At 48.5% G+C, this 11,409-nt stretch overlaps 1 long non-coding RNA gene across 3 annotated transcripts in view; it reads left to right on the top strand.

The window, feature by feature from the left end:
• Positions 1 to 6,909, top strand: part of LOC110295429 — a 59,282-nt gene extending 52,373 nt beyond the window's left edge. For 2 of the 3 annotated variants that reach the window (XR_003836719.1, XR_003836721.1), the window contains exons 2-6: positions 469 to 595; positions 866 to 1,028; positions 5,792 to 5,831; positions 6,320 to 6,403; positions 6,760 to 6,909. This is a non-coding gene — a long non-coding RNA (uncharacterized LOC110295429). The remainder of the gene's footprint in view (positions 1 to 468; positions 596 to 865; positions 1,029 to 5,791; positions 5,832 to 6,319; positions 6,404 to 6,759) is intronic. The other variant, XR_003836720.1, reaches the window with a different exon arrangement.
• The last annotated feature ends 4,500 nt before the right edge of the window (positions 6,910 to 11,409 follow it).

The raw sequence follows: 11,409 nt of genomic DNA, 5'->3' as shown, positions 1-11,409 counted from the left end.
CAAAAAAAACAAAAAAAAAACCAAAAACAAACAAACAAACAAAAAAGTTTTGGACTGACAAGATGGCTTAGCAGGTATAAGGGTGCCCAACTCTTGTTGTGGAGCTAAATTTAGTTCACAATAGCCATGTTAGCATACGACTGCCTGTTAACTCCAGTTCCAGGGGATTCTACACATTTGGCCTCTGTGGACCCATGTACTCATGTGCACATACCTGCACACACAATTAAAATTGCAAAATTATAACTTTGTTATACTTGTTGGTTTGCTCTGTGTGTATGCACACATGGGTATGGGCACGCCCTGGCATGTCTGTGGAGAGCAAAAGACAACGTGTGGGAGGTGACTACCTCTTTGCCCAATGTGGGTGCTCAGGATCCAACTCAGGCCAACAGGCCTGGTGACAAGAGCCGCCCTCCTTCATAAACTGAGCCATCTCACTGGCATTCTCTTCTTTTTCTGATCCAGTGCTACTGAAGTGGAAATGTCTTAAATCCTGTTTTGTGATTCCCCGCCTCAGAGCTGAGTCACCCCTGACCGGAAGAAAGGATCCTTCATCCCAAGGCTCACTCACTTCTATCCAAGCCATCTCAAGGTACCAGCCCAGGATGGTCATTCAATCTCCTCCTCCTCCTTCCCCTCCCCCTCCTCCTCTGCCTCCCCATCCTCCTCTGCCTCCCCATCCTCCTCTTCCATCCTCTTCTTCCTCTTCCTCTTCCTCTTCCTCCTCTTTCTCCCCCTCCCCCTCCCCCTCTTCCACAGAGTGCCAGCCTCTGGCGTCTTCTGAGCCTTTGGAAGTTTGTATCAGGATTACTGAATAATGGATTGAAGGCTGTACTAACATTCCGTTTCGAATCTTCCTGAGGAACTCACAGTGTGCTCACTAAAGACAAACAAGGCAAGCAAGAGCATCATGGCACCTGCCTGTAACTCCATTCTCAGAAAGTGAATGTCAGAGGATTCGAAGTCCAAGGCCAGTCTTGGCTGCATAACAAGTTTGAAGCCAGCCCAGGCTACGTGAGACCCAGGTGGGTGCAGGGGAGAGGCTGGGATAGCAAGATGGCTCAGCAGGGAAAGACTGTTACAGCCAAGCCTGGCATCCTAAGTTCCGTCCTGGGGAGTCAGCATGAGGACATGCATGCACGTGTGTGCACACCCATAAATAAGTAAATGTAATAATAGAAAGAAAAAGAGAATGTAGAACCTGGATGGATCCTGTTGCTTGGTGTTCTTAATCTTAAAACTAGAGCCTTGATACTCTTCTTCAAAGCCTCTGGGTGTGCCCCTGGCACTCTGGAAATAGTGGTTGAATGAATGAAAACAGACAATGGGGTGTGAATGGGCAGAGAAAGGATAAGAAGGCAAATGGAAAAGAGGGGCCATAGCTCAGCAGAAGGTTGAAGGCTTGACTATAATATAAGGCCCTGGGTTTGATCCTCAGCACTAAGGGGGAAGATGGAAAAAGAATAAGGAGAAGGAAATGGACTATTGTTTTCATAGACATCAGAAGCAATTGTATGTACGTGCGTACACATGTGCAGAGGCCAAATTTCAAAATAGCTGAGACAAATTAGATCAACACTTGTCTATTCTTTTTCTTTTTTTAAAACTATTTCTTCCTATGTATACATACATACATACACACACACTCACATACACATATACGCTCACACACATAGACACACATTCACATACACACTCACACAGACATATACACACAAACACAGACACACTCACATACAGACACATACACACACACACACACAATTATACACGGGCACTCACAAAGACATACACACTGATATATACACACAAACACAGACACACACTCACATACAGACACATACACACACACACACACAGTTATACACGGGCACTCACAAAGACATACACACTGATATATACACACAAACACAGACACACACTCACATACAGACACATACACACACACACAGTTATACACGGGCACTCACAAAGACATACACACTGATATATACACATAAACACACACACTCAGATACACATACTCACACTCATATACACACTAACATGCACAGAAACACACACTCACACACACAGTAACATTCACACAGACACACACCAAGACACACATACGAGACTCTTCTTCAAAATGCCTGTGTGCTCAGGGCCGCAGCCAAGCCCTTGCTCTGAGACTTGGTGGCACCGGCACCCATCTCCGGATGTTCCTTCTTTCTGGGCTCCTTATGGTCTGGTCTCTATCTTAGGCTTGCTTGTGACAGACAGGCCAGGCCAGGCCAGGCACCCTAGAGGCCACTCCCTCTCCTCAGCCTTGGTGTGTGTATGGGGGTGCTGTCCCCTGTGAAACTGATCCGCTGTCTTTGGATCTAATTTGTTTCTCTGTCTGCCGGAGGTTTTGAGGGGTGGGGTAGGGGTCTTGCCAGGAGACTCGGTGGTCACAGGTGACATTAATCATGTCTGCATCCTCTGAGAGAGAGAGAGACAGGGATAGGGATAGGATATCAGAGAGGTGACCAAGCATTGCCACATGATTCAAATCACCTCAGCATTGATCGAGTTCACCCTGAGTTTCAGAAATCACCACAACTGTTTTTCCCCTTCACCCAACGTCAACCAGCCCTTAAAGGGGCAGGATCCATTTACACCAGGCATGGGGTGCATTAGCTGGTACCTCGCCCATTAAATGTTAACTGCTAGACGCATCTTGGACAAATTCGATTTACTGAAGATCCCCTTCAAAGGTCCTGGGATGATTATCTGCCCCGTCCCTTCCTCTGGGCAGGGGTGGGGGTAGAGGGTACTTTCCTGGTTTGGCCCTAGTCTGTGACCTATTGGGTGAGGGGATGTGTGGGTTGGAAAAAAAAAAAAGGCCCTGGGTGGGGTTTGATGGGAATCCCCATAGCTGTTGAAAAGAGACATAGTTTCTGAAAGTGTAACAAAGCAGAAACTACAGTCAAAATAACCACGATGCCTCCTGCCCCAGAATGGGAGGAAAAACAGTGCCCCCCTACCCAGCCACAACCCAAAATGCAGTCTTCTAGCGAGACGGTTTCTGTACAGAGATGTTTCTAGAAGCTTAATGGCAGCACACACCCCGTCTGTTGAAGAGAATACTCAGGTCGGGCCCCAAAGGCAGGATTTCACTTTTGTAGCAACAGTTGGCCTCAAGGAGGGTAGTGGTGTGTACTACCATTTTCAGCTTCAAAACTTAGCTGTGTGCAAACCAGAGCAAACAGAAAGTCAGTCTGGAACAGAAAGAACTGGAGCTCAAGATGATCTTTCCCGTGGTTTCTCTAATACATGTAGCAAGGGGCAAGCAGTCCAGAGGTTTAGAAAAGCTACATTGTTTCATGAAGATCTCAGCTTCTGGTTCCTAATTGTGGGACTTAGAGCAATCACATGTCTCCTGAGATGGTAATCTAAAGGCAGAAATCTTAGTGTGTGCTGGGGTCCCCATAATAGTTCATAAGTATATGTATGCTGGATTAGGGGGTGCTGCTTTAGCAGGCCCCCCAGTGTGTGGACCGGTTTGTTTTGAGAAGTTTTAGAATGTCCATAAACTCCGAGCTCTACGCTCAAGGAGTGATAACTGGGCCGCAGGAAAACTGAGAGTCAATTTGTAGCATGGACCTGACATGATTGTAGAAATCTGTAATCCCAGTACCACCCAGGAAGCTGAGGCAGGAAGATCACCAGTTTGAGGCCGGCTTCTTTCAGAGTAAAAATGACGCAGGAGGTGTGTGTGTCTCTAGGGTAGATGCTTGCCCTGTATGCAAGAGAAGCTCAAGGCTAGGCTAAGATACCAACAAAACAAAACATCTCAAGCATTTAGTGCCTCTTACGATGGGCGTGATGGATACATTGGAATCCCAGATTTGGGAAGCAGAAGCAGAAGCAGAAGCAGAAGGATTTCTGCAAATTCATGGCTGACCTAGTGTGCAGGGTGAGTTCTCAGATAGCCAGGACTACACAACAACATATCTGAGACATCCNCCCCCCCCCCCGAAACAAAATGAAATTAAAAAGTAAAAATCAAAAAGGCCGGAGCTACAGTTCAGGAGGGAGGGTGTTTGTTTACCTAGTGTGTAAGGCTGGGGCCCTGGGTTTAATCCTCGGCTGGCTCTGCAGAGTTAGGCGCATAGGTGCAGCCTTGCAATCCCACCCAGCACCTAGGAGGGAGAGTTCAGAGGATCGGGAGTTCAAGGTCACCTTTGACTACAGAGTTAGTTCAAGGCCACCCTGGGCTATGAGAGATCGGATCTTGTCTCAAAAAAACAGAAAAAGTATTAGCGACTCTGGCCTAGAATGAACAAGAAATCAGGAGAAAATGAGAGGGGGGAAAAAAAACAAACAAATGGAGGAGCAGGGGGTCAGCGTGGGTTGGGTGGGGGGATATCCAGAGCTCTGGCAGCATGTGCATGTACAGAGAAAGAGAGCCCAGAGAGCCCAGGAGAAGGACAGACAGGAAGACACAAGGAGAAGGGGGTGACAGGGAGAAGCCAGGCCACCATGGAACTTGAAATGTGAAGTCCCTGGCCAGGCTCTTCGTCCTCACCCCACCCCACCCCCCAGAACTCAGGATCTCTATCAGCTTCAGCAGGCTCCAGGTCCCTCTGCTAGTCTGGCGCCCTTGGGGACACTGTGGGGATATCACAAATTAGACATCAGGCCTGCAAGGCGGATTACATCAGGGAGGGCTGGACTGTGGAGAAGATCAAAGACTTGCCTGGCAGGGCTCCCAGTGGGGCCCCCCAGGCCTGAATTCCTGGCTGAACCCCTAGGAAACATTCTGATGTGCAGATAGAAGCCGGAGCAGTCCATGCCGGCTGCCTCCCCCCCCCCCCCTGAGTCCAGTCCTCTTCCCCTGTGGTCCTCCCTGGCCTGTTCACATGGGTGAAGAGACACTTAGAGAGCCAAAGAATAGCAGAGCACAGCCACACATGGAGGCACATGCCTGTGACCCCAGCACTTCAGAGGCTGAGGCTGAAGGACCTTGAATTTGGCTAGCCTGGGCTACATCTTGAGATCCTGTTTCAGAGTAAACAACAAAACACAAAATAAGTACTATGACACAAAAACAAGTAAACCAGGCCTGGTGTAGTGACACACACCTGTAACCCTGGCACTCTAGAGGAAGAGGGAGGAAGATCAGGAGTTCAAGGCCAGACTCAGCTACATAACAAGTTTCCAGGCTAGACTGTGCTACCTGAGACCCTGTTTCAAACAAACAAACAAAAACAGCTTACAAAAACCTTAGAAGTATCAGGCCCGGCCCTCCTAGTCCTCAGCTTCAAGTGTGCCAGAGGAACATTCTAGCAACAGTAGGGAGTTCCTGCTTGCAAAGTTGGGAATATTCCCTGGGATAAATAAATAGATTTATTTGTTTCTCGAGCCTTGGTCTCCTGGGTGTAAAACAGAGAGCGTGTAAACACCTCTCTCACCACATTGCTGCTGGCTTTAAATGTGATCACAGACACAGAACACTGAGCCCAGATCCTGGCATGCAGTGAGCCCTCGGCACATGGCGCACCACCGTGTTTGCAAGACACAAGCCAGATTGCCATCACAGACAGGGGCTAATATATGGCATCTTGCTCTGGCCGAGAATTGGAACATTGTGATTAGAAGCTAGAAGAGAGGGGACAAAAAGAGCCTGTCCTCAAGTGCACAGTGACAGACCACAGACACTCCTGGCAGCCAGAGGGGCTGAGGAAGGACAGAACAGATCATATTAATAACAATAAATTATATCTACACCATGATTCATGCTTCTCATTACGCTATCTTACAGGACCGCAGGAAGGGTGTAGCAACCTTATTGTTTGTCTCGGGTATGTTAGCGTCCTGTCGTTATTGGAGATGATACTGTTTTTCATGCTATTGGATGGGATTCCTCTTACTGTCCAAACTGGGAAAACAAAGGCTTGCGGAAAGCTAGTTCTTTGCCCGACTTAAAAGCTGGAGCCAAGATTCGCATCTGGGAGTTGGTGAGATGGCTCAGTGGGTCAGGGCACTTGTGGCCACTGCACGGGTGACCAGAGTTCGATTCCCCAGGACCCCAAGTTGTTCTTGGGCCTCCCCACACACCATGAACCTCACGCCCCATACATACACACTAAACAACTAAATGTTCAACACCAGACACATAAAAGATTCTAAACTGTGTTTTCTAGCCCAGTTTCCTAGTTGTGTCTGTGAGACATCTCTCTCTCTCTCTGCTCTGCCAGGCCGTAACTCCCTGTGGGTAGGGGTTGGGGATGCAGGGGTCTTGAGTTTCTTTCGTCCATGATGGATGGATCCACTTTTGTCTCCTTGTCAGCTAAGGGCCAAAGAACCAAGGAACCCCTCCAGCGCCTGGACCTGAAGATGAAGGGCTGTAACCCCAGCTTCTCAGGAGGACAAGGTGAGAGGAGTTCCAGGTCACTCTGAGAAATCTAGAGACTCTCAAAAAAATCAAAAGGATTGGAAACTTCAAGGAGTCACAGTACAATGGATAGCCTACTCAGTGCAGATGGGTCCCGTGCCCTAGCACCCAATAGGTAGATCTCCTGCTTGTCCGTTCCCTAGCATCCAATACTGGCAAGAGAGGCAAAGGCCCCAACCTCCTCTGCCTCTCTCCTCACTCCCATCCCCGACTCAGAGTCTCAGGTTGGTTAAGAACCCCCTAGCCCCACAGGCAGCTGTCCTTTGCACTTAGCCAACCAAGGTGGGGTGGGCATGACCCCCATTCTGACTTGTACTTCCTCCCTCTGTTGCCAGGCTTCTAGTTGGCATTGCTCGCCTGCCACTTCCTCCATTCCAACTGTCTCTCTTCACTCTGAAACCCAAAGCCTGCTCAAGACCCAGTTGGTTCAGAGATCAGGTTCATGTGCCTTGGGAGAGAGTTCTGTTAGTGTGGAAAATGAGTGCAGCCGGAAGACAAGAAACTGGCCGGGGGTTGGGGGTGGGGTTGGGGGAAGGGAAGATGACCGAGGAGCCCTCCCCCTTCTCTCTACCCCATCCCATGATTTCCTTTGTCTCCTGTCCCAATCTCAACCCACCTCCCCACCCCCAGTCTATGAGCCTGGAGGCTTCCCAATAAAACAGTATTGTAACCTTATCTAAGACAAGCGCAGTCCGTGTGGAATGGATAAGGTGTAATTAATAACAGAAAATAAGGCTGGCCCCTCTTGACCTCTGACCCTCGTATAAATGTCTTAAGTTTTATGACAACCTGGCACAAAATTAGTGTGTGCGGGCGGGTATGCTTGCGTGCGTGCGTGTATGAGTGTGCCCCAGTTAGGGCTGAACCAATACCCTTGCCTGGTGAGCATTCTCAAAGTGCTGGCTGTAACTAGTTTGTGTTTCTCTGGAGACTGGCCTCTCACTGAACCCAGGGGCTGCCTGAGCGTCATCATCTGAGAGTGAGGATTCTGTCTCAGTCTCCAAGGACCTCTATGGACATGTATGACTTCAGATGAAGGCTGTGTGTACACCCCAGAACTCCAAAGACTGAAGCAGGGAGACTGGGAGCTACAGGCTATCTTGGCCTACACAGGGAGACCTTGTCTACCAAGGAAACACCTGAACACCTGGCTGGGGTAGTGTATACTCAGGATCTCTGAGTGTACACTGCCCCAGTGTACAGGGGGATCTCTGTGAGTTTAAGGCTAGCCTGGTTTACAGAACCAGGGATTGAGAGAAAGAGAGAGACAGAGAGAGACAGAGAGAGAGAGACAGAGAGAGAGACAGAGAGAGAGACAGAGAGAGACAGAGAGACCTTGTCAATAATAATATAAAAAGCAATTGTCTTGTAGGCAATCACACACACATGTGCACATATTTCTTTTAGCTCATTGTATTATTTCCTAGTCCAGAGAGGAAGATCCCCCAATAGCCATGTGTGTCTGTAGCAGTAGATTTCATTGGTTTGATACTATAATCCTTTGGGTCTCAGGATTTCACGGTTAAAAACAAAAACAAACAAACAAAACTCTCCCAAAAGCTACAGTAAGGTGTTCACTCCAGTGAGTCTTCAGTGAGGCTGCTTAGCTATGGGAGAATGAAAGCGATGTGCCCGGCCAGTTAAGGTGGTGCAGGCCTGTAACCCCGCATTCGGGAGGCTAAAGTAAGATGAGTGAGAGTTTGAAGCTAGCCTGGGCTCCATAGCAACACCCTGTCCCGAAGAAGGAAAGAAAGGAAGAGACGGGGAGAAACACTCCGTGTGGGATGTGGAGGTCTTGGACAACCCTGGTAAATGGAGTTACCACAGACTGCTGTCTCCCTGGAGTTGACGGAGAACCCAGTCATGGAGCCGCTGTCTTTCAGAGTTGAAGGATGCCGTGACCGGTGCGGTTTATCTTAATGGTTCCCCTACTATGTTCGTTTAAAGTAATACTATCTTGCTTTAAAGGTCACTGCGCTGGCCGGAGCTATTGGATTCCCATGATTCATTCCGTGTTGGAGATATTCAACTTTTTTTTTTTTTTTGGTGGCGTCCTCGGCACCAACATCTGGGTTAATGGAAGCCACACCAGCCACAAAGTCAGTAGCTTTGAATCCTCCGGGCCTGAGGAGGCCTGGGCAGGGTGGACCAGCCGCTTCCTTTTGATCAGCAGCGACGAGTGAACCGGAGGTCACACATGTCTGGGGTCTGTGCTTTTGCTTCTACCAGACAGCAGCAACTGGGCCCTGTCCTGTTCCCTCCCACCACGGCCCTGGGAGTTGAGTTTCCTAAGCTTGCTGTCTCTGGGTAGCCAGTCCCAGGACCTCAGGGCAACGGAGGGACTTTCTTTTGGGAGATCCCAGCCCTAAATCACTGAAGGAGATGACTTTGCCCAGCCCTAAGCCTCCCCCTGCCTCCCCCTTCCATCTTTGGCTCCTGCAGACTGGGATGAACCGATTCCTTCTTCCCCGGGGGAATTCCTGCTCCTGGATGTCAGGTGACAGGCAAATTTGGAAGGAGATCTCTCTCTCTCTCCAGGGGGAGTCACTGGGTTGGGGAGTTCTTTTATGGGCATGCCTGAACTCTGGAGGGCCCCCAAACTGACAGCCACCTCTGCCTGCTAAATTGATCATATATTTTCCTGACATTATGTCACCTGTGACAAATGTGTTTGCTGGTCATATTTTTACGGTACTTCTTCCAGGGGGTGGGGGTGGGGGCGTTGGTGTGATTTATCTGGAAGGAGAGGGGAGGGGGATCGCTTATCGCTGGCATCAGAGGTGGGATTTCCCAATCGCCACCATCTCTCTTTTGTTTGGGGGTGTGTGTGGGGGGTGAAAGACAGCATGGCCTGGTCTAATTAAGAAGACTGGGAAGTTCTGAGGGCTTTGAGCCTCATAAGGCCGACAGTGGCCAGGACATGGGGACTAGTGACCTTTTCATTTGGTATCCTCCTGGGGACTTCATCTCCCTATAGGTGGGTCCTGGAACTTGTTGCCTAGGTGAGAAGGTCTTAATTGGTGTAAGGTATTTCCTACTAGAGGCTTGAGGTTTGGCTGTGTCATGAGTTGAACAAGATCTTAAACAATAGGGCTCCAAAACAATTTAATAGAAATATTCATTGGGGATTAAATAAAGAAGGCAGAAAAGGAAGAATGTTCATTTCGCCTTTATTCCATATCAGGAGCTAGCCCAGACCTTTCTAGACTTTTGTATATGGTTTATATTCCCCACCCCCACCCCACCTCACCCCTAGTACTGGGAATGGAACACACATTCTTAATTGTGAGGAAGTCGGTTGTGCCCATTCTACAGATGGGGAAGCTAAGGCAGGGCTCTCAAGACCTAGGAGGACCTGTATAAAATCTCAGGTCTGTTATCAAAGAGTTCTCCCAATAGACTTGGCAACATGATAGGTAGGTATGTAGCTGAGAGTTAAGGGCTAGCGAGATGGCTCAGTGGGGGAAGGGGCTTGCCTTCAAGCCTGATAATGTGAGTTCAATCCCTGGGACCCACATGGCAAACAGAGAGAGCCAACTCCCATAAGCCTCCGGCCTCATAGAACTTATGGACCCAGGACCTCTTACACAGACTAGGCAAGAGCTTTACCACTGATCTTGCAATTCTAAACTTTTAAATAATTTGTGTCTTCTTGTCTGAAATGGGCCTTGCTCTTTACCATGGCTGACCTGGTACTCAGTATGTAGCCTAAGCTAGCCTGGACCCTGTGATGCTCTTGCCTTGACCTCTTAAAGGCCAGGGACTCTAGGACTGCCCTACCACACCTGGCTCTAAATCCTAATTTCTTGAGGCCTGTACTGTGTCACATTTAGGATGTCTCATGGGCTCCTTGATGCCTTCCTATGGTCAGATGGGTGCATACTTATACACACACACACACACACTAACACACACACTCCTCTTCAGTCAGCTTCACTCCAAGTGTTGACAACATGGTGTGTTTTAACCATGACCCATCAAACACAGGTCTACTCCCCAACAATGATCCTGTCTAATAAAAACAGAATCCAGATTCCCTAAGAATAACTTAGGGAATATAGAATGTTTATTTATTTTGTTATTGTTATTTTGAGACAGGGTAGGTAGCTCAGGTTGGCCTTAAACCCACAACTCTCAGGCCAGGCTCATCAGAAGAGACTATGGGCCACTTGATGGATGAGGACTGTAACCATCTAAGTGGCCCTTCACTTCATCTGAAGAAGTGGAGTGCCTTGGACATTTGGACTGCCAATTGAAGCACCTGAGGTGGTGCTCTGGAGTAGCCTGGGCTCACTCAGGGATATCAGGCATCTCACAGAGCAACCCAGAGCTCCAGGAGCAAACGTGTCAGCAAACACATAGAACTCAATGTCTCCTTTTATGACCTCTCTGGAAAACAGGTGTAACCCCTTTGGCCAGAATCTGCCTGCTGAAGAAGCCGAGACTCACCAAAGTCAAGAGAAGGGACTCCAGGTCCACACAAATATAAAGAAGGGCTTTCAGATTGCCAGAGATAAATATACAAAGCGCCATCTCTTTGTTCAAAATATGGAGCCAGAAAGATTCCATGAACCCCGGCAGTGGTAGCACATGCCTTTCATTCCAGAACTTGGGAGGCAGAATTAGACATAGTGAGTTCAAGGCCAGCCTACTCAAGGAAGAGAGAGTTCCAGGACCTCCAGAGCTACACAGAGAAACCCTGTCTGAAAAAAACAAAAAAATTAAAAAAAAAAAATAGCAAACCAAACCAAACCCCCCAAAGAAAAAACAAAACAAACAAGCAAACAACCCCAAATAAAAGAAAGAAAGGCTTTGTATTTAGTGCATGATATATCAAGTAGGGGGTGAGCTGAGCCCACAGCTAGGGAATAAGGGGAAAAAAAATCTAGGCTGGAGACACCACAGAGTGTGCAAGAAGTCCTGGGTTTGATCACAGCACTCAAGGCAGGAGAATCAGAAGTTCAAGGTCACCCTCGGGTCCATAG

This window comes from Mus caroli, chromosome 5 (assembly GCF_900094665.2).
Source record: "Mus caroli chromosome 5, CAROLI_EIJ_v1.1, whole genome shotgun sequence".
Lineage (NCBI taxonomy): Eukaryota > Metazoa > Chordata > Mammalia > Rodentia > Muridae > Mus > Mus caroli.
This window is presented reverse-complemented; position numbering and strand designations above follow the sequence as displayed.